This window comes from Excalfactoria chinensis, chromosome Z (assembly GCF_039878825.1).
Source record: "Excalfactoria chinensis isolate bCotChi1 chromosome Z, bCotChi1.hap2, whole genome shotgun sequence".
In the NCBI taxonomy this organism is placed as follows: Eukaryota; Metazoa; Chordata; class Aves; order Galliformes; family Phasianidae; genus Excalfactoria; species Excalfactoria chinensis.
In genome coordinates this window covers 21,003,146-21,028,891 of record NC_092857.1, presented here as the reverse complement: position 1 = coordinate 21,028,891, position 25,746 = coordinate 21,003,146, and the positions used below count along the sequence as shown (strand labels likewise).

The window sequence follows — 25,746 nt, the reverse complement described above, 5'->3', positions numbered from 1 at the left end:
ATAAGAGCAAATAATATTTGAAAGTAGAACAAGCCGACATGGCACCAAGTGAGATAAATGCTTATCTCATAATCATTAACTCCTGGCCTAGCAACTGTTTTGCATTGCCAAAAAATCGGAGTTGGAGGAGAATTGCATAGACTAAAAATAATAGTTCCGAGGAGCAGAATCAGAAAATAGTTGCAACTGTATTCTTCTGTGATCTTTGAAGAATTACAAAAACTAAGAAACAACATCTCATTCTGGTGGTTCTAAATAACGGTTTTGGAGTGGTAGCTTTTAAATTTTGCTACAGAAGTGGCTGATGCCTGTGTTGTTCATAAACCAAGTGTCTGCTTCTATTGGACAGCCTTCTCCATCACTACCTGTCTGAACAAAAAAATCCCTGCTGTTCCTAGAAGGGAGGGAAAGTGGTCACAGCAGCTTCTAGACAACAGATCAAAAATATTCTGGACTCCTGCCCCAGCATGAAGCTGATCTGCTATGTTAAGCCATCTATTTAGCAAGATAACCATCTGTCCAGAGTAGGCTTGGTGAGGTAATGGTTTTATTAATTTCTTATAATAAGTTAGATGAGCAGATGAGGCTGCCTGTGGCATTGAGATAGGAGAAATTGACCTTTACAAAATTATCTGCTTTCATTTCTGGTGCAAAACATTTATTTTTTTTTTCAGTGTATCGGAGGTGTCATTGGGTGATTTTTACCATGGCTTTTAAGTGGGCATGAGAAAACACGAGGGTGGTGAGTCTGAATTTGTTTTCATGTCTGCAGATTAGACATTTTCTAATCACCAAGTCTGAGGCAAGAGAAAAATATTTCCTCCTGACTTGTATTTCTCTGCACTGACAGACACCTATTGCAGTTCACATGTTCTTCTAACTTTGCAAGAGAAAACTTTCTTATAAAGCTGCTTGCTCCAGATTAGCATTAACTTTCCGTGTTTGTTTGTTGCTACCAACACTGCTTAAGAATGGTGATCTTTCCTGTAGCTGAATTTCCTTCTTAGGTTTCTACTCACTAGTTTTTCCAGTGCACTTCTTCTTGAACTTAGAAGGGCCTCTAGGACTCAGCATTTTCACTACCTAATGAAGCCTCAGAGAATGTTGCTTTGCACACTTTAGAGTGAAAACAAGACTCCAGAAGTCTTTCCCTGTACTTTTTTCAGCTCTGAAATCATTTATACAGCCCTTGCCTTCAATATCTTGAGACCGTCAGCATCTTTTTATAAATGTGAATGCCAAAAGTGCACAGAACTGCACTTTGAGCAATGACTTCTATATTCATGGGGAAAATACATTCATAGGAAAAAAAATTATTTTGGAATAGATTTTAGGGTAAATTCAGTCTCCAGTATAACCAATAGCTAGGTAATGCAAGTGAAGGAAAAAGGGCTTGTACTTTTAAGATGGAGTGTTTATGTGGTATGATGATAAACTGTAAACAGCACTTATTATACATAAATTGTGGAAAACATTGAAAGCGTTGCTACCAAATAGACTAAAATATTTTATGGGTTATCTCTTTCTTTTATCTGCAAAAAGAAAGTCTAATTACATTGTCCATCAACTCTGAGGACTATTTCATGGATATTTCTGCAGGTCCCTGCAGTCTTCTGTGTGGAACAGGCAGTCCAGACATGCTTGGTAACATGTATTTTGTGTATGTGTGTGTATGTGTTCACTTTACTGCCATCACTTAACCCTGTTGAGCTTTTCAGTTTAAACAGTTTGCCATTACATTTTACTCCTCTGGACTTCCACTAGATTTGCAAAGATTTGGGAGATCAGGCTAGAGTTAGTTCCTTTGTTTGCTAAATGTTTTCATCATCCTTGAATGCTCTGAGATATGGTTTAGTGGTTTGCTGTAGCTACAGTAATGGGAGGACGGTTGGACTAGATGACCTTGTAGGTCCCTTCCAAGCTTGTGATTCTGTGATCTATGATTCTATGATCTGATTATTAGGCAATTATCAACAGCAGTTAATTTAGCTGAATAAACAAGCAAGGGAAGACAGCATGCAAACTGCTGCCTGTACGCTCCAGCTCATGGCACTTCTCCATTTTGTCTTCTCTCTCCACATATTGCCACATATTGTGCTGGGAAAAACCAAACTCAGATACACCAAACTTGAGGGAGAGGGATGTCCACTCAGACTTTAAAAATCTCAGCAAGTTGCTCCTGACAGGCACATGTAAACTATCACTGCGGGCTGTTTGGCTGATTTTCAGCAGCTGTCAGGGAAGTGTCTGGTAAGATATGGGAGACCCTGCTCACACTTGCACTTCTTTGCATTTGCCACCACAGTCGAAGCAAAGCCAGATGCTGTTACTTTGTACTTGGTAGTGGAAAGCGCTGCTGCTTGGCCTGTAAATGCTCCCTATGGCTTTGCATCTGCATGGGTATCATAGAATCATACAAGTTCTTACAGCTGGCTTCAGCCCATCAGTCCAGCCTGTCTAGATCCCTCCATAGGACCTTCTTACTTCCAGGTAGGTCAACTCTTTTTCCTGACTTGATGCCATCTGCAAACCTTCTGAGGGTGCTCCCCATCCCCTCATCCAGATCAGCAATAAAGATATTAAACAGGGCCAGCCCCAGTACGGACCCTTGAGGAACACCACAGGGGACTGGTCACCAGCTGGATTTATCACTGTTCACCACCACTCTCAAGACTGAGCCCTCCAGCCAGTTTATTTTTCTCACCCATGGAAAGTACATCTGTCCAAGCCATGGGTGGGCAGCTTTTCCAGGAGAATGCTATGAGAGACATAGTCAAAGGCCTTGCTAAAGTCTAGGTAGACTACACTACAACCTTTCCCTCATCTACCAGGAAGGTCACTTAGTTGTAGGTGGAGATCAGGTTGATCTGAACAGGACCTGCCTTTCAGGAACCTACATTGGCTAGGCATGGGCATGCCTTTGGGACAAACCAGACTGGGCAGAGGCTGTAGGGCCCTGTGGCTGAACTACGGCTGGAGTCAATGTGGCTCCATGAAGCACTAGGAGCAAGAGCCATGCACAGCTTGTGCTGTGTGCTACACACAGTTCTTGCTTGTCCGGGAGCACTGTGGTGGCCTTTGTTGGTGGCCAGGAAGGCACACTCAGTAGCTTGGAGGAATTCAATCCAACTTGGGGCATGCAGTAGCAGATAAAGTAAGGAAAGGGACATTCTTACAGGGACAGGTTTTCCCCAAATTTTCCTAAATAATTTCTGAACATATGGCTCATGCCTTACTCATTTGTTAAGTTCAGAGCTGCTGAAACACGATGCTTCCAGAAATGTCATCTCATCAGCACTGTGGGAAGCATTTCAGATTGAATGGGGAAAAGAACCAGGGGTTCATTTAACTTAAATGGCACATTGCAGAAATAGCTGTAAGAAGGCCATAGCCTGGCAGCCCTTTTCCCTTTAGCTGGCACTTGGTGCTAAGGTTCACATGTCCTGAACTGCAGGAGCAACACCATTCACTGACAGTAGATGAGGCCCTTGAAGTGCTGTTAAGAAGCCCAGAATGGCTGAAGTATGTCGCTTTCAGAAAGACCTTGCAGCTGAGAGAGCATGGCTATGTCCTTGTTTTACAGATCACCCAGTCTATGAACAGTATAAACATTAATGATAATAGAGAGAATAGAAGCAAATGTGAAAAGTGATTTAAATAGCTAGCTCAGGAAAACGGTGTTTTGAACAAGCAAACAAAGAGAGATAGCTTGAAGTGAATAACAGCTGTTTGAATATCTGTATGGCTGTGGTGAGTTATGATTACACCTATGGAGCAGGGAGTTGGAAGTGTAAAATTCACTGTTTTAGGATGGGCATCTGTGTCTCCTCAGGCACTGCAAGTTCCTGGGTGTATTCCTGGTTTCTGGGATCCACATAAGAGTGTGGGGTTTCCCCTACACGTCAGCTCTTTCCCTGTGAAGATGCTATTCTGCACAGAAAGTCACTTGCTCTTGTCCCACTGAGCAAAATGAGAGGGCTTGCTAAAAACAAGCTTTGGAGTGACACCAGCTGCCATGAAAGCATCCCCTTGTTTTGCCATCATATGGCACCTTCAGGCAGTAACCTTTTCTATAAGATGTTGTTTGTGTGAGGGTAATATTTTCTTCTTACCTATGAGCTGAATGTGAGGATCACTGTTACTTTATCTTTCTTATTGACTTTTCTGTGATGAGAGTGGAGCCTGTGTTCAGAACAAGTGGTTTACAAGTCCCTGGTCAGAAGGCCAGAATCCCGAATAATCATGTCCTGTCCTCCTGTACTCTTCCTATCTCAAACAGAGTGGACGCTCTCCTTCCATGCCTTCATCCTGAGCTGCTGTTTATGTGCATAACTTTGCAGTTCCCTGGAAAAGGTGACTTTCCCCAGAAATAGATAAGCCCACTATGCCTGTGCACTGTTCTCTGCTACCAAGTGAAGAGAATCCTGTTAGAAGTATTTATTCAGGGAAGGGCAATACGTGAGTGACACCTGCCTTGGTGCCGACACCATGAAGAGGCATGGCACACAGGAAACAACATCCAGAGCCAACAGTTAAAATCATATGGACTGCTGGTGAACAAATATCCTGGTGATCCAGTGCCTTGCCATGAACTGTGCCTGTGTCCAGCTTGAAGGTAGCTGAACCATGTGCTGAGAGGAGGCCTCAGCACACACTGGCCCTTTGGGATGTGCCAGGAGCTGCTGAGCCAGGACTCAGCCATGGCACCTGTACCAAGGCTGTCTCTAGGTATCTGGTACATCAGCTTGCACGTGTTGGGGTTACCACTTCCCTCCCAGACTTCAAACATCCCCCTCTGCATGCTGACAACCTTCCCTGTCTATGTTTCCTCCACACTCACTGGAGGCTGGCATTCTGCACCAATTGTTCTAAGGGAGCACAATGGGCTTGCACACAGCTTGCACCTACATGGAGTTGGTGATGGAGAATCTCAGGTTGGCTTCTGGAGCCTCCTAAATTTAGCTGTGAAATCTCCATTTACAGCAAGAGTCCCTGGCCATGGAGGTGATATGGCCCAGATATGGGTGCGTGTCTGAGGCCAGTGCTGGGCCCACGCATTCTCCATGTATGCCTCGGTCTGGTCACGGCCTTGCCCTTGCATTTGGGCACTCTGGAGGCTCTGAGTTTGGTTAGGCTGACCTGCCACACAGGCTGTGAGATACCCAATCAGCTAGCTCATGTTTTGCTGCTGGAGCCATGCGCACTCATGATTTCCAGTCTCTTCTGAGCTGGCTGACAGGCGATGGCAGAGGAGAGCTGCACAGAGCTTGTACAGACAACAGCACAGACGCAGCTGGTCCCACAAAGTCCTCGTTCTGATCAAGCCGTGCAGAGCTCTCTAAGGCTGTTTTTATTTTTATTATTATTATTATTTAAAATAAGGTAAAAAAGGCACTATTTCTGTAACAAATGAGCAGTCCTCGGAAAAGAAGTCATGCACATCTGCATAAAGATGAAACAGTTTTAAAACAGCAAGGATAAGTTCTCAGAGACATGATTATATATGGCTTATGAAAGCTGCAAGGGAAAACTCAGAGAAAGGGGAAAGGGACCTTTCTCAGATATATATATATATATTATTTTCTGTAGATGTTCCTGAAGAATCCTTTTATTTTCAAGTATGTAATATCTGCTCTTTTACTATTCCCTGTTTTTATGCAGGAACAGCTAACTCGTAAATGCTGAATATGATGTATTGTGGAGTCTTTGATAGGCAGAGCTGGATTGTTTGCTTTCTGGAGTAACTGGATATCTTTACACAGATAATAAAAATGTATCCAATAACACTATAGCATTTGTGATGTGAATCCTCCATTAGCAAGTTTTAATGGTCCAGTGTAATTATCGCTTGTGGCCTAACTTTATTAGAAGTCCTCGTGTTTGAAATCGTAATGATAATTTGGAGCAGGAAGATGTAGCGTGAAGGTGATTTCATTAAAGCTCACTTCAACCTGGCATCTTTTGGAAGATTTTTAGTGGTTGCTGTTTATAAAACTCTGTATGTCAACAGCAAGAATATGTGCAAGGCTGAAGCTTATCTGTAAGGCTGAAGTTTATCTGTTCACTGGATCACTGCCGAAATTATTTGCATGGCAAAAGAGCATACTGCTAGAATAGTGTAATATAGGAAATAAAGTCATTCTTAAAAAGGGTTTGTCATTTTCAAATTGCTTTTTAAGTATAAAAGTAAAATGTTAATTTGAATAATGCTAAGTCAGCTTGCTCCAGCTGAGAATCTGCCCCATGTAGACACATTCAAAAGGTTGAGTATTAATCTATTTATTCAGCTGCACAAAGTTCAGTAGAATAACTGTTTTCACTAATTGCTAATGGACAGAATTGCTGGTGCTTATAGGGAGACGTTCTGGAAACAGATAATTAAGCAACTAAGTAGTTGAAAATGTTGGGAGAGAAAAATGATCTTTTCACCTCACTGAGTTCGTCCCTAAAATTGTGTCAGCTGAGTTTGCTCTGCTCCCATATAGCTTGAATGCAGCTTTACTTGGGTGCTGCGCTACAGCCAGTGAGTATGGAGTTATACTCCTGGTGCTGAAGGAAGCATGGGCAGGTTGTCAACTGTAATGAGAAGGAGAAAACAGAGAAACCCCTCTCAGACTTTGCAAGATTGCTCGGAAGGTGAAGACAATCCAACCAGTACTCTAGGACAAGGGTCATCTCATAGTATTTTGGCATCTCCACAGATTTTGAAATTAATTTCTCCACATGCAATGTAGAGCTGAAAATGGCTGTCTTTTCCCATTGACCCTGGTCAGGGCAAGGGAGCTCCTTCCAGCCCCCTAGGCCCTGCGGCAAAGCAGTGAGGGCCTGACCTCCTGGCATTTCATCAGCAGCATGAACTCTGGGCACAAGAAAAAGATACTCAGAGGCAACACTTCCAAAGCTGATCTATTACCCCACAGCCGCAGCGCCCGCTTCAGATCTGGGTCTCATTTTGGCTGAGATGTAACATGTTTTCTCCCTCACTGCTGCAGTCCCAAGGGGAACCTATATGCAAAACACAGGCTGCCCACTGCTGTTGCAGCTTTGCTGGCAGAATCAGAGTCTAACTTTCACTGTGCTTTGATAGCTATTCCCACACATCGTAAGGATGCCCTCAGCACTACTGTCTCTCATGTATGAGCCCAACCCTGTTGGCAGCTGTTTGCAGTACTACTCAGCATCTTGCAATTCCTTTTAATACAGGTATGGAAGAGTGAACAGTGTACACTATATTTTGCCCCTGAGCATAAAAGGGTACTTTCATTGTGTGTTGGTGACGGTGACTTTGTGAGGAAAAGTAAAGCCTCTGCCATAGAGGCCTTGCAGCACTAGTTCCCATGTGCTGTACCTACGTGTCATTCAAACTCAACTTCTTCTGCAGCTCTGGCTGCTCACCCCGTAAGGGCAGCATGCTGATGCAACATGGAACACATGTCTAGTTGAGGGTTACTTTTACAGTGCAACATAATATTGCAGCAACTTTTGCCTCCATAAATACCAGCACATCCTTGTCCAGATGCTCAAGTTGCACTAGGCAGAGAGCTGAGCCTTATACCAGGGAATGAAAGTTGATTCCGGATGCTAGACTGTGTTCAGCCAGAGTGAATTTTTCTCTGTAGTCTGAAAGTTACAAGGCTGTAAAATGAGTGACAGATGTAGTCCATTACAGATACTCTTAAAAATAAATAAATAAATAAATCTATTTTGCTCACATATACTCTCACTGAGAGTCAAGAAACCTCATCAAAAAGGAGTCCTCTCCCCAGACTCCCATCTCCAGTGACACTAGTACAGAGTAGACAAGAGGCTGAGACCAATAGAAATGCCGTGGTGGCCATATACGTTCTAGTGAAATAATACACAAGGCATATGTTGTCCATAACTGATCACCCACAGTGACAGACAGTGCACACACATACTGGTTCCTCAGGATTGAGGACATGGCTGGGTGACTGTGGGCAAAGCCAAAGGCTTTGGGCACTCCAAAGCCAGGTTTTTGTGGTCTCAAAATGATGATCTGAAGTGAATGGCAAATTCATGTGTCCACCATAGGGCCTTGGACTTGCACCCTGTCCCATCAGGATGTCTTCTGGATGAAAAACGAGCTTTATGATTCTGTGCACAATCAAAACAAAAATGGTGAGAAAGCCACCAAATAATCAAAAAGAAAGTCTGAAGAATGTTATTGAACTAATGCCAAAATGCTAGCTGACCTTTTAAAGCTATTTCAGTTTCATTTTGGCATTGCTTAATATCCTCCAAAACATTTTTACCTTTTTAGGGGGGCACTTGGATCAGCTTTAAATTGTTTCAAAATAATGAGTACAAAAGTTTTGTTTTCAGCATCAAATGGAAATTGGTGCAGCGTTCTAAAACAAATCTCTGCATGTCAAAAGCACAAAAATTAAATATGAGCTTTTATACGTCTTTGTCTTTTTTTTTTTTTTTTTTTTTCCTACTTGGAAACTTATCATTTTACACTGAATTTTTTAGAATTTGCTATTTAACAGATCCTCTTGCTAATAAAAACTCCTTCCCCTTCTAATCCAGAGTTAAAGCTGTGAGCTGCAGCCCCGTGCTTTAAGGCATTCCCACTGGGACTGTAGCAGGCTGGTGTCTTCTGCAGGCATAAATTCACCAGTGAGATTCACAGCTCAGGGAAGAGTAAAATCAGTCAAGGCACTCAGTTGTAAAAACAGAGCTGGGCAGCGAGAAATCAGGAGCAGGCTTCTAATTTCACACCATCAATGAAAAGAAAAAGGAATTTAAAGTTAATTAAAATCAAAAGAACTTCTGTGTAAATTATGTCTGAGGATGCTGGAGTGAAAAGGACAGAAGGCAAACAAATATTCAAGACTGTGAAATTAACTAATTCTGGCAAGAAGCTTCGGCCTCACTGTTTTTGTTGCAGCTGAGTGGGGCTGCTTATGCAGGATCTGCTTCCCAAATGCATTGAGGGTTGCGGCGGCCACTGCCTTCTGACAGCAAGAACTCAGAGGACGTGCACCCCACTGCTGCCACAAGGGCACATCATGTCTTAGAGGGACCTGCTGTCTGCTGGGAAGCTGTGGGTTAGAGCAACCCTACCTACATCTCCCTGGATGGTAGGAGCTTCTTACTTGCTTGAGGTGATGTCAGCTGGCACTGGCCATCATAGAATCCTAGGACATACCGTGTTGGAAGGGACCCATTAGGATCATCAAGTCCAGCTCCAGCACCTCTTGCTAGCAGTGGGCTCATCCTGTGTGAGAATGCCATCTCCAATACAAAACCTTCAGGAGTCCCCACCAAATAAGCTCAATCTGATATGAGTCCATTGCTTGGCACCATGGGCCAAATACTGCTCTTGCTTAAACCTGCATTAAGATGAAGTATCTCTGCTAGAGTCCAAGAAGATAATCCAGATTTATGCCATGCCGATTAGAAGCAGAATTTGGCCCTGTGATTTTATAGTGTCACAACTGCAGTTTTACTAGTCCTCAGGGTGTGGAGCAAAAGTATTTGTATTTACTTGCTCTGAATTTTAAGTGCACTTTGCTGTGGTGCCTTAACTAAAGCAGCTTTTGGAAGTGTGGATCTTTCAGATCAATATATTCTCCTCTGCTGGTGAATTGTGGCCAAACATTCTGAGCCATACAGGACCCATAAAGCAGCAGTCTGTAATAGCTTTTCACCTTGGCAAATCTACTGTCTCCTCCTGTGTTATATACAACGTTAGATCCTGACCTTTTGGAGCACTCAGCTGCCAGTAATCCCACCTGTCTGCAGGCTGCTTTGTTGCTGCTTCAGGTGGTGGGTAACTGTCTTCCCTTGGGTGAGTTATTACAACACATCATTGCCTTTTCCTGTTGAAATGAATCAACATCATGAGTGTATTTTTGGTGAAAATGTCTAGAAACTCACCATTTTTCCACCTCTCGTGGCAGGCTTTTTAACAAAAAAGACTGGATTTTCCTGCCTGTAGGTAACAGCTTTACATCTAAGGCAGAGTTACTTTGTCAGAACCAGGAAGAGCAGCAGGAGGGGAGCTTGCCACATGCATCACTTGGGAATGTTAAGTACTAACAGCACTTGGCTCCCCAAACATAACATTTCTGCCTGTGCAGGGTGGCTGCTGGGGCTGGGCTAGAGAGTCCTCTTTATGAACATGGAGTTTGCAATGGGGATGACAGGTGTTACACAAGGACTTGTTCTCCTCTTTAGTGCTGTATTATTCAGGCGCCGCAATCTGAAAGGAAATGAAGAAAGGGAAATGTTTTCAGTCCAAGAGGGAAAGCAGTTTCTGGCAGGATTAAATGATGTCCCATCTCTCGAATTCTGCTTGTGCCACTAATCATTCCTTTATGATGAAACTGTTGCTGCTACAGTCTTTCTAGAAAACATACTTCAGCTGCAGCAAAGAGCCTTAAAGCACCAAAATGTGACAACTCACTGAAACAAACAATTTAAGAAAAAATGGAGCAGAAAAATAAAGCCCACCAATGAATAGCATTAGTCAGTTTATAATAAGAAGGGGAACTGGAATTTAGTCACGGTTGAATGTTTCCCATTTCTACTTAGCTTTCACAGCCCCCGTTTCTAATTGTGCTTTTGTGGTGAAGGAGGTGTTGGGATTCTCGTGGGTTTGGGGAATATCCTTGCTTTATCCTGAAAGCACCTGTCTGTTCTCTCCATGGCACAGCCTCTAATCCTGCCCTGGATGCAGTGAGACAAAATGGGCTGCTAATTTCATGGTTGAAGTCAGAAGAGATAATATCTGCTCAGTTCCCTGCACAAAGACTGCTCTCCAGCATCAGCCTCCTGGAATTCAGCTTTTGTGTCCCCAGATGGATCAGGATGGGTGGATCCAGCCACGTGGGCATGATTTCTACATGTGCTGAAAAATAGAATATCAGGATTGCTTGATACTAAATAAAAATTTTAATAAGGATTGAGTCAGAGAAAGCCTTTCACTGCATTCCCCTTTTATTCTCAATGTATGCTCTAACTATGTCTGTGGAGTACTGTTTGTCAGTGCACATAAGTACAATCTGATTCATGTTGACATCTTGTAAAGATCAGGGAGGTGTTATTCAGGCAGCTGCAAAGGCATTGCTCAGAAAGTGGGAAGAAACACTGTATTATGGCCCCTCTAACATGACTTTTTAAAGGCTGCCTCCTTTGTACAGGATGTTCAAAGACATCAAATCCAAGATGCAGAAGGAAACAGAGTCAGGAGAGGGTTAAAGAAGGCAGTGATGCCTGATGTTAACATCTTTCCCCCTTTTCAGCTTTGTAAAAGATAAACGTTTCAGATTTCAATCTGTGGTTCCCAGCAGTGCTTTGGGAACACTGCAGTAGGCCTGCAAAAATCGCTAATGCTGGGCCAAGCCGAGATAATGCGTCTCAGCAGGAATGACATAATGCCCTAAAAGAAGACTATGATGTAATGCATATCTCAAAAAAAATCAGAGCCAATTTCCTTTACCAAGCCTTGAAGTCTAGTGCTAATGCTGCACTATGCAAAACTTTCGGGGGTTAGATCTTTTCTTCTTTCTGTTTTTTTTTTTTAAGAAGAATAATTTTGCAAGGCTTACAGCACTCATGCACTCTGTAACCACTCTGCTCCACACTTCTTGTAATTTGGGTGCGTGCTGAAAACCATTAAGCATTTCACCTTGGTTGAGGTGCCTGCAATCCATTAATAGGAATGCTGTAATTTATAGTGTTAACATGGCTGTTTATGCAGGTGAGGCATAAAGCATATATCACATATTACAGTAAATCCCGCTTAATGAAGGTGTTATGTGGGGATTTATTAGAATCACTAATGTATCATGGAAAAGTTAAGCAGTATTTGTGCTAAGCTCAGCTTGGGCATAAGCCAGTGCATCTCCTCAGTCCTTGGTGGAACTGATCCCCTGGGGAAGGTGAGCCAGATTTGGCCCCGTGCGGCTTATAAGCCATCCCATCAAGTTTTGCTGTCTTGTATTAATGCACATGCAGCCAGAGCAGATACATGCACCTGCTCCAGTGCTCCAGTGGTGCATGAGCATGCAAGACAAGCATGAAGGGAAGCGCTGTGGGATTTATTTCCATGCAGGGAATCGCAAGGAATCTCTGAGCGAGTCCCATGTAGTCCTGCACCTGCCATCAGGTTTTGGCTCCTGGACAGTTCCCAGCCTCACTGGGAAGCCAGCTGCTTGCTCTGAACTGCTGCCCTGACACTGGCATTTGATGAAATGGTGGGGTGTCCTGGAGGGTCCTTTTGTCAACTTGGATGGTTTGCAGCAAGGAGATGGTGGTGATTTCCAGGCTCAGTGCTGCATCCTGCGCCCATCTTACTCCATTTGTGAGTAAGCAGCCTTGACTGCTTGCACAGCAGCATTGCCACATTTTCATAATGTGGCAACATGCATCCTTTTCCGAAGGCTCTGCATGCATCTCACCAAGAGCACACTTCCAGTCCTCCAGAATCAGATCTGGTCTGGGCCATACATGGAACCAGACGCCTTCCAGAGCTTCTAGCCTGCTGTCCTGAAGAAGGAAAACCATAATGAAAACTCTCAAGTTATTCTTATTTCCAGCACGGGTGGCAAGCAGGGCAAGGAAGGTGATTATCCCCTCTGCTCTGCACTCATGAGGCCCCACCTGAAGTACTGCATCCAGGCCTGGGGCTCCCAGCACAAGAAAGACACAAAGCTGCTGGAGTGGGTCCAGAAGAGGCCACTGAGATAAGCAGAGGGCTGGAGCACCTCTCCTGCAAATAAAAGGATGAGGGAGCTGGGTTTGAGCAGTCTGGAGAAGAGAAGGCTGCTGGAAGACCACACTGCAGCCTTTACATACTTAAAAGGAGTTTATAATTGGGAAGGAGACTGACTTTTTACATATTCTGATAGTGATAGGACAGGGGAGAATGGTGTTAAACTAAAAGGGGGTGTTGTGGCCCTGGCACAGAGAAGCTGTGGATGCCCCATCCCTGGAGGTGTTCAGGGCCAGGTTGTATGGGGCTTTGGTCAGCCTTGCTCAGGGACATGATTTAGCAGAGGGTTGTTAGAGTTAGGATATTATGGTTAGGCTGTGGTAGGACTTGATCTTTAAGGTCTTTTCCAACCTGGGTAATTGTATGATTCTATGATCTGGTGGCTGGCAGCCCTGCCCATGGCCGGGAGTTGGAACTGGGTGAACTGTAAGGACCCTTCCAGCACAAACCATTCTACAATTCTATGATATCTAGAGCACCAGTATCACTTCAAGAATTTTTTCACTGGAAACCAGACTTTTTAAAAAATGTTCAGTGAGATAATTTATTTTGCCCCAGGATTTCCTGCATAGTGCATTGCAGCCCTTTGCTGCAGCCAGCAGCCGCTGGTGTGACTTTGGCTGCTGTGGTCTCTTAGGGATAGAAAGCTACATTGCCCTAATCAGACAATCTCTGCTCCAGCAACCAAGGTATTAATGTGTAACCTCAGCTGGCTCTTGTAAATTTGAGGTTTACAGTTTTGCTTTTACTTGTTAAGAAACACTGTGAGTGTCAGATATTGAAGGCTTGTGTTTGCTTGCCTGTGAGATACGAGGTCACTAACTCAGATTCAGTGGGCAAGTAAACTTGCGACCTTGTGCTAAAAATTAATAAACCGCCATCAGCACCTCAAACAGAGGGGGAAGGCAGCATCTGCTTGTGTTAGCTCAAGCCTGGACCTGCTTTTCATTCATAATGACCTGACTGGAAATGGAGGCTGCTGTATTTTATGTTGCAGACTGCCTTCTAAAGGAGACTGACCCAAGACGCGTGGCATCATTAAATTGGGAATGATGCTGGACATGCACTGCAACCACACAAGTGAAAGGTGAGCTGCTGCCTCAAATTGTTTTAAAAACTCATTATCGTTAATAAATACCAAGCTGTGTTACGTGCACCATTTCATTAAAAGAGGATATCCAGAAGGAGAGCTTAATTATCTTGCTCTAGTGAAATGCCCCAGAGGCAAAAGTGGAATGTATAATTACAGTGTCGATATGGCCTACTGGCCTGCCAGTGGGACAGTAAGACGGGGACCTGGCTCTCTAATTCTGATCTCACCTCTACCGTACGTGACTGCTGGGGCACATCATCCAACCTCACTTCCAACATGAGAGCCCTAGGACTTCCAGAGGTAAGTAATCAATGTGCCCTGTGGATTTATTTTAGTATAAGAACCCGAGCATTCACAAGCTATCTTCCATTTGCCTTTATGCATGCTTAGGCAGACACCTACTCACCTTATCTCAGATGGCTAGCATTCAGCAACCAGGAGTACTTTAGCAAAAGGGGGCACTGCATGATTTGGGACTGTGGCAGCTAGTATCCAGACACTCTGAAATTGCCCTGCTGCTGACATTCACTGTCCCAAACCACACAGAAAACAACTTGCTTACATCAGATATGTGGGACTTCTTTTGCTAGCAGCTAACAAAGAAGAAGCACAAGACAAGATTTACAACATATCTACAACTGCAAAATGCAGTGGGTTGTGTTTCTCCTGATCAGCATAGAGTCAGGAGTAGCAAAACCACATCTGCACAATACACAGCCAGTGTTGCTTGGGAGCCTTGAGTATCTCGTGATGCTACTAACTTCTTCATACACATCCCACATCTTTGCACCTACCACTACTTCTCCAAGCAAAAACTGCCACCATGTAGACTTGGCCAGCTGTCCCACAGCAGCCAGCTTAGTGCTTGCACCCCAATAACCCACTGTCAGCAATGAGTCCGTAGTTTTGTGCATCCACTTCATCTCAACAGCTGCCTCACACAGCACTGAGTGAAGTACCTCACTACAGCACAGAAATACCTTGGACATTTTAATGTCCCCTGGGATGTGCCATGACATCGGTACCTGCCAGTGTTTTCTTTGTGATGGTGGAGCTCCTATGGCAGCACAGAATCACAGAATCACAGAATTGTAGGGGTTGGAAGGGACCTCTAGAGATCACAGGTCCAACCTCCCTGCCAAAGCAGGTTCCCTACACCATGTCACACAGGTAGGCGTCCAGGAGGGTCTTGAATATCTCCAGAGAAGGAGACTCCACCACCTCCCTGGGCAGCCTGTTCCAGTGCTCCTTCATCCTCCCCGTAAAGAGACCAGCCTCACTACTATGGCTCCCACACCTCAGGTATTTATAAACCTGGATCAAGTCCCCTCTCAGCCTTCTTTTCTCAAGGCTAAACAGACCCAGTTCCCTAAGTCTCTCCTCATAGGGGAGATGCTCCAGGCCCTTCACCATCTTTGTGGCTCTCCACTGGACTCTTTCCAAGAGATCCCTGTCTTTTTTGTACTGGGGAGCCCAGAACTGGACACAATATTCCAGATGAGGCCTCGCCAGGGCAGAGTAGAGGGGGAGGATCACCTCCCTCGATCTGCTGGCTACGCTCTTTTTAATGCACTCCAGAATGCCATTGGCCTTTTTGGCTACAAGGGCACACTGCTGGCTCATGGCCAACCTGTCGTCCACCAGGATGCCCAGGTCCCTCTCAGCAGAGCTCCTCTCCAGCAGGTCTTCCCCCAACCTGTACTGGTACACACAATTATTCCTCCCTAGGTGCAAGACTCTACACTTGCTTTTGTTAAACCTCATCTGGTTTCTTACTGCCCAGCTCTCCAGCCTGTCCAGGTCCTGCTGAATGGCAGCACTGTTCAGAGGAAGGTGAAGGGTTATGTCCTGTGTGAATGTTTACCTCTCCACTACCTGAACGTTTACCATGCCTGCAGCACTTCTCACTTGTGCACCTCTCAAAACTGCCCATGTGTGAGACTCTCATCCCCAGTTTGAGGGATAATAAAGCCTAGAAGCCAGCTTGATTAATCCCAGCTTCAAAATCTACTAAGGATAAAGAACTAGTCTTCTGAAAAAACATCCCAAAGCATAAGAAATGGTAAAAACAATAGCAAGAGAAGACTTTCTCTAGCAGAGCAAGGAGCAGAGTTAAAAAGCATTTGTGTGAGATATTCTAGATTCTGAAGGGCACAGCCAAAACTCATCAGCTTCTCCCCCCTGACCCCATCCCACAGCATGAGAACAATAAGACTCCACAACATTAAAGACAATAAATTTAGAAGGAATTACAAAGGGTATTGCTTTGCACACTGAGTAGACAGCTTGTGGTCTTCACTAATGCAGACGCTCAATGTCAAGAATGTACGGCTGGATTTTTAAGAGCACTGACTAATTCTATCATTGCTGGCTACAATATGTAGCATTCAAATAATCCAGGACTGGATTTCACCTATAGTGCTCCAACTATAAAGATGACCTCTGAGGTATGTGTGTGCCTGTGTGGGTGAACTACACAACTGGCTGAGTGTATCCGTGTTTGTTTGTTTGTTTGATTCTTCTGGATCTTTTTCAATATTTTTTAAACACGAGGCTGAAGCAGATGGAAAGACTTTGCAATGAGAAAGTCCAAACTAAAGCTAGAGCTAAGGGGAATTTAGGAGTCAAGATCTTTCGTGTTTGCATATTTATCTCAGCAATTGACTTTGTAGGAAATTAATACCCAGAAGTTTCAGTAGGTCTAATCCAATGGGGTAGAGTAGCAGCTTTGTAATGCATGTTATCTGCACAATCAAAAATAGAAGGAAAGTGATTCCTGTCACCTTTGTTCCCTGGTATGACTTTGAAAGTACCTAGAAAATGTTGTCCAGGTGCTTCCAGTGCAATGACCCCACAGGTGAAATCTCTGCTGTCCTTCACTAGCTATGCCTAAGCATGCAGCTGAATTTGCTAAGCCATGTGGCTGGGAGTGACTCTGTCCTGCCTGTAGTGAAAGAATTCAGGTCTGAGTCACTCCTGTGGCTGAATTTCACCCTTCCAGATCTCTTTTCTGTCTGGACTGTTTGATCATAAGAGCACTCTGGTGTGATGACACAGAAATTTTCTTTTCTAGAATTCCCGTTTGCAACACCAGGGGGCCCGGGTTCGAATCCCCCCCTGTGGAGCAGGGGGTAGAAGTGCCGCTCTGCTACACAGAGGGCTCGAATCCCGGGAGTTGGACTCGATGATCTCTAAGGTCCCTTCCAACTCGCACAATACTATGATACTATGATACTATGATACTATGATATGATGACTAGAAAGGTAGAGAAGTGCGATACAGGACTGGACACCTCTCCTTGCACCTGCTGAGAGATGGGTGATGGTGGGGCTGCTCAAGGTCTAGAGGGTTTTCCTCCATCTGAGATGCTCGATTGTACAGCCCTCTCCTTGGCACCCAAATATAACTCACCACAATAGCGGTACAACATCCTCATCTTCTGGAGGGTAGAGCCCCATGGGGACTACCAGAGAGGTTTGGGCAGTCTGTCTTGAGTGCCTAATGGCCCTCAGGTGGCTTCTGGCTACTGGGTGTGCTTCCTGAAAGCTGTGAAGACCTTCTGGGTTTACCTATTGATATCTGAGCACTTCATGTATCCCATGAGTTCTCAGGGGGAGTTGAAAGCACTCAAGCCACAGGATGCAGGAGCACAAGCAGCTGTGTGTGCAGCAGAAGACACAACAGCTCTGGTGTACAATGCTGAAGAGAAATGTTTTTTCTGAGTCTCTTGCATGGGCTGGAGCCTCTGAGAGCTCAGCAGCTCTCCGAAACAAGTCCGTGACCAAACACATGTAGAGGAAGGGCTGTGCTGCCCAGCGCCGCTGCAGGCTGGTGATGTTTCTGGCTGTGAGGGATGCAGCTGGGCATGACCTGGACAGGGGAACTCAGCTTTCACATCCAAAGCCACCAACCACCCCAGTCCAGCCTGCACCCAGCAAGACTCCTGCCTGCCCTATCCCAACCAGGCATTGTGCCACCAGGCCTGTGGAACTCCTGTGAGATGCAGGGGCTGAGGTGAGTAATTCACAGCTCCAGCCAGAGCTGGTGGCACTTCATGTTAAGAGTCCTGCACAATATTTTGCATTGTGTTTGTCTTCAGTTACTCCTCTTTCTGCCAAATGTATCTGACTCAAGCTGCTATTTTATTTAAATTTCACCCAAAACAACGTCTTGTTTCTGAAAGTGAGGGCAGTGAAAAATATCTTGTTTTATACACATATACAGAAGAGCAGAGCACTATCTTACAAGGTACCTGGCTTTTTCAGTGCACTCCTGTCCCAGCTGCCAGCCCATTCATAGCATCTCAACAAGGACCTATGGGAGCTGCATGTAGATTTGGCTTCCCTGTGGCTCCAGGTGCACAATGAAGGCTCATGTGTCCTGAAGCTTGCAGAATCCTTCTTGAAACACAGGAGATGGATTTTCTCCACTGCTGGGAGACACTGAGTGCTAGAAAAGATCATGGAATAATAGAATAACCAAAGAAATTTCTCCTGATATCCAAACAGAATCTCCCTTGCTACAATTTCAGGCCATTCCCTCTCATCCTATTGCTAGTTACTTGGGAAAAGAGGCCAAACCCCATCTTGCTACAACCTCCTTTCTGATAGTTGTAGAGAGCTATAACATCTACCCTGAGCTTCCTCTTCTCCAGACTGAACAATTCCAGCTCCCTGAGCCACTCCTCATAAGACTTCTGTTACAAACCCCTCACCAACTTCATTACCCTTCTCTGGACACGTTCCAGGCCTCAATGTCTTTTTGTTGTGAGGGGCTCAAAACTGAACGCTGTACTGGAGGGGTAGCCCCAACAGTGCTGCATACAAGCGAATACTGCTGGCTCGTGTTTAGTTGAACATTGACCAACACCCTCCAGTCTACTTCTTCCACATGGTCTTCCAGACACAATGTCCCAAGTCTGTAGAGTTGTCTGGGGGTGTTGTGGCCAAAGTACAGGACCTTGCTTGTGTTGAACTTCATCCCACTGGCTGCAGCTCAGTGATCCAGCCTGTCCAGATCCCTCTGCAGAGCCTTCCTCCCCCTTGTCAGATCAATGCCTCCTCCTAGCTTGATAACATCTGCAAACTTACTGAGGATTCACTCAATTCCCTCCACCAGGTCACTGATAAAGACATTAAACAGGAGATGTGAAAGTGTGCCTCAGAGAGGAGAGGAAGGAGGGGAACAGGTTGGCTTCTGTGCTTTTGAAAATTATTTGCATGAGGATATTTTCTTATCTCAACGTTTTGAACTAAACCAAGGTTTGGAGTTCACAGGGGTAGGTTTTCTTTACGAAAGGATGAATTCTCTGGATGTGATGACTGCAGTGCCTGCAAATAAGATACACATCTTGTCCCTAGAATGCATCTGCTAAAAAAAATTGTCCATTTTATGCACGTGAGGTGCATGTAACAGCAGTTATCAGCCATCACAGAATCACATTACTGCAGAGTGGTTTGAGTTGGAAGGGACATTAAACACAACATAGTTACAACCCCCTGCTAATGGAATGGTTACCACCCACTGGATCAGAGTGAACTATGCAGGAAATCCTGGGGCAAAATGAATTATCTCACTGGACACTTCCAACAAATTTTTATTTTAAATACACTCTTGAAGTGATGCTGCTGCTCTAGATATCATAGAATTGTAGAATGGTTTGTGCTGGAAGGGTCCTTAAGGTTCACCCAGTTCCAACTACCAGTCATGGGCAGGGCTGCCAGCCGCCAGATCATAGAACCATACAATTATCCAGGTTGGAAAAGACCTTAAAGATCATCAAGTCCGACCACAGCCTAACCATAATACCCTAACTCTAACAACCCTCTGCTAAATCATGTCCCTGAGCACCACATCCAAACCATTTTTAAACATATACAGGGGCAGTGATTCAACCACCTCCCTTGGCAGCCTATTCCAGTGCTTAACAACCCTTTTGTACAGAAGCATGTCCTGATATCTGACCTAAACTTACCCTGCTCAAACCCAGCTCCCTCATCCTTTTATTTGCAGGAGAGGTGCTCCAGCCCTCTGCTTATCTCAGTGGCCTCTTCTGGACCCACTCCAGCAGCTTTGTGTCTTTCTTGTGCTGGGAGCCCCAGGCCTGGATGCAGTACTTCAGGTGGGGCCTCATGAGTGCAGAGCAGAGGGGATAATCACCTTCCTTGCCCTGCTTGCCACCCGTGCTGGAAATAAGAATAACTTGAGAGTTTTCATTATGGTTTTCCTTCTTCAGGACAGCAGGCTAGAAGCTCTGGAAGGTGGCTGGTTCCATGTATGGCCCAGACCAGATCTGATTCTGGTGGACTGGAATTTCCTGCAGCTGGGAGTTAGGGCATATAGACATGTGTTTGTGCAGCACCTACCATACGGTTTCCTCCAAGACTGCATTCTGAATCATTCTGAAATTCAACTAATAAAAATAGCAATATTATAAAAGTTGATAATTTTAACCAAGAGTACATTTAAATCACTCCTTCTATGAAAATGACATAAGATCCCACAAGATTGCGCACCAGATATTTCTAGACACTTTCTAGTGTCTAGAACAGCAGAGAAAGGTGGCCCCAGGCACTTTTTAGTGTCTAGAACATGTACGTGCTCACATGTGCATACTCACAGCTTAAAAGGCCATGAATCACCTTCTGCTGGCTGAAGGGCAATGTCAGCCGTTAAAGGAATATATCCAGGGCTCCAGGTGTGCCTACACCTGATGGCAGTTCACTCTGCAGTATCTCCTGCTTGTGGGTATTTGTTTGCAGTAGCCGTGACAGCACCAATCTGTTTGAATGAAAGTGTTTTCAATGAAACAAACTGTACACACACATGCCTTGCTGCTTACTCGAGGTAAATGCTTAGGCCCTGCACAGATAAAACCTTATGCCATGAGTTCCATGACGAGTACCAATGAGAAAGTGAGACAAGCGACACAGTGCACTCTGCTTAAGGGCAGCAATGTCAGCTTCAGTGCTGATGCCCGGGGCTTGCAGCTCCTTTGCCAGCTCAGGTTGCTTCATGGCCACTTGCTGGCTCAAGACATGAGCATACACGTCATACTCAACACAAGTTGAAAGCTCATCAGTGTGAAATGCAGATGCTTTTTGCTCTTTTCCATGCAGTTTCAGATGCAAGATCTGCTGTACTTCCCTGAACTCTGGAAACCCCATTGGACCTGTTTTTTTTTCTGCAAGCAAGATGTAACCTTTCATCTGTTTCACCACTGTCTACAACCTTACATCTGTACTACTGTCCTGTCTGAGTTGTGGACCACCTTTCTCTGCTGATACAACATCTAATATAAGGAGTTCGAATCTATGGCTTTGGGTTTTAAAAACAGAATTTGGCCCTTCTGCTTGTTCTTGTGAACTGCAATGCCTTATACTGACTTTGGTGGAAATGTACTAAGGAACATTCAACACTGAACTGTGCTAGGTAACACTTCACTTTGAGATGGAGTTGGTACTTAGCAGGCAGTGGTAGAAGTGTGCTCTGCAGGAGCTTCCTGAAAGGCACTCAAGGAATTTGTTGATTGCATTTAACCAGCTATGCATTAAGCATCCAGCATTTAGACAAGGTTTTGCTGCGGAAATCCTTGTCTTTCAAGGAGGAGGAACTAGGAGCCAGGAGTTGGACTTGACAGTCCTTCCAACTTGGGATATTCCCTGATTCTATGATTCTGTGCTGCTGGCATGAAACCAAAGGTGACTCCTGGCAGTTGCAGCTCAGGGGCATTTCATGGAGGAGAGCAGCAATGGCCAGGGAGTGTCTGGTTTGAGGCACTTAGCAAGAAAACAATGTGAACACTGTCCTGCACACCGTGGGACTTCAGGCAATTGAATACCTTGCGAGGCACGCTGAGGAGGAAACCTATTTACACTCTGGAATAGCAATTGAAATGGGAAGTTTTTGCTTTCCAAAATTCCATACCTGGACGTTGGCAGTACTGCAGTGTCATGTTACGACTCCTGTGAAATTCTGTCACGATACCATGAGTTAGTACTGACACTACACAGAAAAATGACAGGTACCACAGCCTTCCTTTTCCTGTTACTAGACTTTGGACAAAGATGCACAGAGAGCCGTGCTCCAGTGTCCCCTCCCTAATTCCTATGTAACATTTTGGTAGGACTTCCTCAGTCCTTTGGAGACAGTGCTCTTTCTCCTCTAGGTAAACGTTGGTCTGTTTTTCATTTAAACATTAATTTGGCCTTGCACATTATAGTCTGTAATATCACCACTCTCTGTGAGGATTAGAGTGATTAGGAGCCTCAGAATTCACTTTAATCAATCCGTTCAATACTGCTGAGATTTGCAGTCTACCCTCTCCCATGCAGCAGCCAGAGTCTTTCGACATGCTAACAAAATTGAAATTAGTTCCTTCATCTTAGACAAGGATAATTAATCTTCAAACACTGTTTATCTTAGCCCCAAAATCCCCAGAATTCAGAGCCAAATTAATTTAAAGTCTAAATCTGCTTTAACTAGTAATTGGTTAATCAGCGGTCTCGATGTGTAATTATATTCTTTGTTCACACTCCTCACAGGCTTGAAAAGACCATCTAATTCCTATGGTGCCTTCATTCCTATAACTAGACCATGTGACATGCGATGCTGTATGTATAATGAACAAATTCTGTCCTGGAATAATTTCCCTGAGATTGTTTCCTAGAGTTGAATTTGTTCTTTCATATCATCTTGTGGTTATTTTGGATTTCTGTGACTCATCTAAAGAATGTGCAATGAATTTTCAGCTTTGAATCTTTTCTCTCTGACTGCCACCGGAGAAATCTACATTGTGTTTTTATTTCCCTCACTTCCACTTGACATAGCTGTGATAGTTTAGGGATCCTTGCTCCCTCAGAATAATGATAGGATGTGGCAAATTCAAGATATTGTCGTTCTTATTATCTTTCAGAATAGACCAGCCACAAAACCTATTAGCTGGCATTACTCTTGTGGACAGGAATTATTGTTGCTATTAGGAATAGCAGGTCTGAAAATAAATTGGAGAAGGAAATTGTGGTCTTTTTAACAGGGAGTTGTGGATCTTCTTTACTTAGTGGATATTGTCATAATCCAATTGTGGTCAGTGGTCCGGTCAATGGTTTTTGTATTTCTCTTCACAGAATTCCCTATTTCATGAGTGCTTACATACCAGGATGTATTAATATCCTCTCTTCTTCAACAGTGCCTCCTTGTTGAAAATCTATTAAATCCCGATACCTGTTCAACTCTGTGCATACCTACGTATTCCATCTCTCCTTGTAACACAACATAGATTACAGCTTCAGGAAATGAGTTAAAAACTCCCTGTGGTGATTGAGTTGCAGAAGAGTTTGTTTGCCAACACCTATATTGATATGACCTCTTACATGTTAGAGAAATATTAGGTTTGAATGTGGGCCCAAAACTCTCTGAATTCAGGTGAACCTACACTGCTGTTTTGCACTGCCATGGTAAATGGAATATCTGGGTGACATGCACCACATTTACTGCCTGCTGATACTCTTTGTGGTCACCGACCTGGGACCAAAAAAGCCAAAAACCAAACAGACAAAAAAAAAAAAAAAACAACCCCAGAAAAAAAATGAATTGGAGAGAGGAATGACATCATCATCCAGCCACATGTGGTGGTGAGGCAGAAGGGGAGGCTTCTCCCTTGCCAGTCACTGGATGGCTGTAGCTGGTACGTTTATTTACGGCCCCACAGTGTGGGGCATGCAAGCTACCTGGGGCTCTGCAAGCACCCCTGACACTGTACCGTAATGGGAGCTGGTGTGTCAACAAGATGTATCTTGGTGAAATTTCAAATACTACTCAACAACAAATTGATGAATAATTGCCAGTACAGCAGTGAAGCGAGCTGCTACCTGGGGCTTCTCTTTTGAGTGCATCCTGCTGCTCAAAGCCATATTCTTGGGGAGGGTTTGGGGGGCACGTATGAGGTCTCCTTTCTCTGGCAGATGAAGCACAAAGCCAGTCATACCAAAAGCATTATCAGAAAGAGCCCTTTCCTCCAGGAGGCAATGCCCTTTAAAACCTTTACCCCTGAAAAGACTTCCCAGGGTTAGACTTCCACAGGCAATGTCAAGGCATGTCATGGATCAAGAAAGCAATGGCAGCATTAAGATCATCTGCTGCTCAACAGTAAATTGCTCCTGAATGCTAGTCCATGTTACAGTACAGATTTCACTTGTCTTTACTGAGGATTCCTCACCTTACCACCTGAAAAGATGACAGTTCTGCCCTAGCACTGATCCTGACTCAAACCTCTTGATAATGCTTCCCTGGGCTTTCAAATTGCCATTCCTCCCATCTTCCTCCCTGTACATCACAGTTTGGAGTTGAGATACGGACAGAGAAGCCAGCACTGGCTGTGACACCTTCCAACCAAAGGGAGCAGTGAGCAATACCCAAAAGTCCCACATCACTCCTAGCTGGACATTAGGCTGAGTGCATCTCAGGTTCCCTTTGAAGTGCCTTCACACTACAACAGTGGGGTTGCAGGATCATTAAGCATGGTAGTAATGAGAGTTAGATGAATATCAGTACCCATATTTGGCTAGAAAACTCAGTGTGTTCAAGCTGCTGCAAGAAAGCTTTTCCATTCTGAGCATAGGACAGAATTTTTGCTGATGTTTATAGCATACAGCATGGAAATCAGTATCAGGGTTTGTTCAGAAAGTGCTGTGGTCCCTTCTGCCCTTTGGAAGCCCAAACCCCATATCTGTACCTCAGTACAGATCCCCGGGATGTGTGGGCCCTGCTCTGGGCTGTGAAGCACTGCTACGCTTAAGCCTCAGCATGAAAAAACATATGTCAGCCTTCCCCTCCTGTCTCACCAAGACCCAAGATCAGCACTGGCTTTGGGATAATGGAGCTGTAAATCTGTGTTTCCTTTTAGTTAATTACCAGCTTTTGAGCCTCTATGAGTCATATTTTCAAGCTTTTAATAAACATGGGGATAAAAAGCATTCTTGAAATGTTCTCAAAAAAGGCACAACAAAGCAAAACCCAAATAACAACTTCATTTTTCCTGTAATTTCCTGCTTTTGGTGGAGAGAGTTGATGAACATAAAACATAGGAAGATGGGATAAAATTCTGGAGGAGAAATATTATTTTGGAAAAATAATGCTTCATCTGGGCTTTGTGATCTGTAACATTTAGCCCATTGGAATGGTAAAAGAAAAAAACTATTTTGAAGTCCCTTCCTTCCTTCCTTCCTTCCTTCCTTCCTTCCTTCCTTCCTTCCTTCCTTCCTTCCTTCCTTCCTTCCTTCCTTCCTTCCTTCCTTCCTTCCTTCCTTCCTTCCTTCCTTCCTTCCTTCCTTCCTTCCTTCCTTCCTTCCTTCCTTCCTTCCTTCCTTCCTTCCTTCCTTCCTCCCTTCCTCCCTTCCTCCCTTCCTCCCTTCCTCCCTTCCTCCCTTCCTCCCTTCCTCCCTTCCTCCCTCCCTCCCTCCCTCCCTCCCTCCCTCTTTTTGGTCGAGTTGAATGAGGCCCGTTATAAAATTCATATTATGTATTAACATTGCTGTTTGAAAGGTCATAGATCATTTCAATGGAAACCCTTCACTCTGGCACATAACGAACTGATAAGTCTTTCTGCAATTATTTTATATTTCAACAGAAGGGAAACAAATATTTCACTTAGTATTTGTAAATAAGTGTTTCTCTCTTCTTTTTGTATTGAAAAAGAAACATTTTGAACTGAAGAACCTTTTCACCTTCAAAAATGATTTCCACAACACCTGCAACAATGGACTTCCATGAAATCTGGGATTTCATTGCCCAGTTTTCACCATATCCTTTCACAAATGACTGTGGAGTAACTGAGTCTTTCCTTTTACCTGAATTTAAACATCCAAACATTATGGAGCTGTATGTTTTAATTTTCCCCATAGCGGCCAAAAG

The 25,746-nt window shown here is 44.3% G+C and overlaps 1 long non-coding RNA gene across 2 annotated transcripts in view; it reads left to right on the top strand.

Moving 5' to 3' along the window:
- Nucleotides 1-25,746, top strand: part of LOC140264022 (uncharacterized) — a 106,258-nt gene that overhangs the window by 69,122 nt on the left and 11,390 nt on the right. The window contains exon 5 of one of the 2 annotated variants that reach the window (XR_011905987.1): nucleotides 13,740-13,830. The exons of the other annotated variant lie outside the window; for it this stretch is intronic. This is a non-coding gene — a long non-coding RNA (uncharacterized lncRNA). Of the gene's footprint in view, nucleotides 1-13,739; nucleotides 13,831-25,746 lie in introns of those variants that run through there. 2 annotated transcript variants of the gene reach the window in all.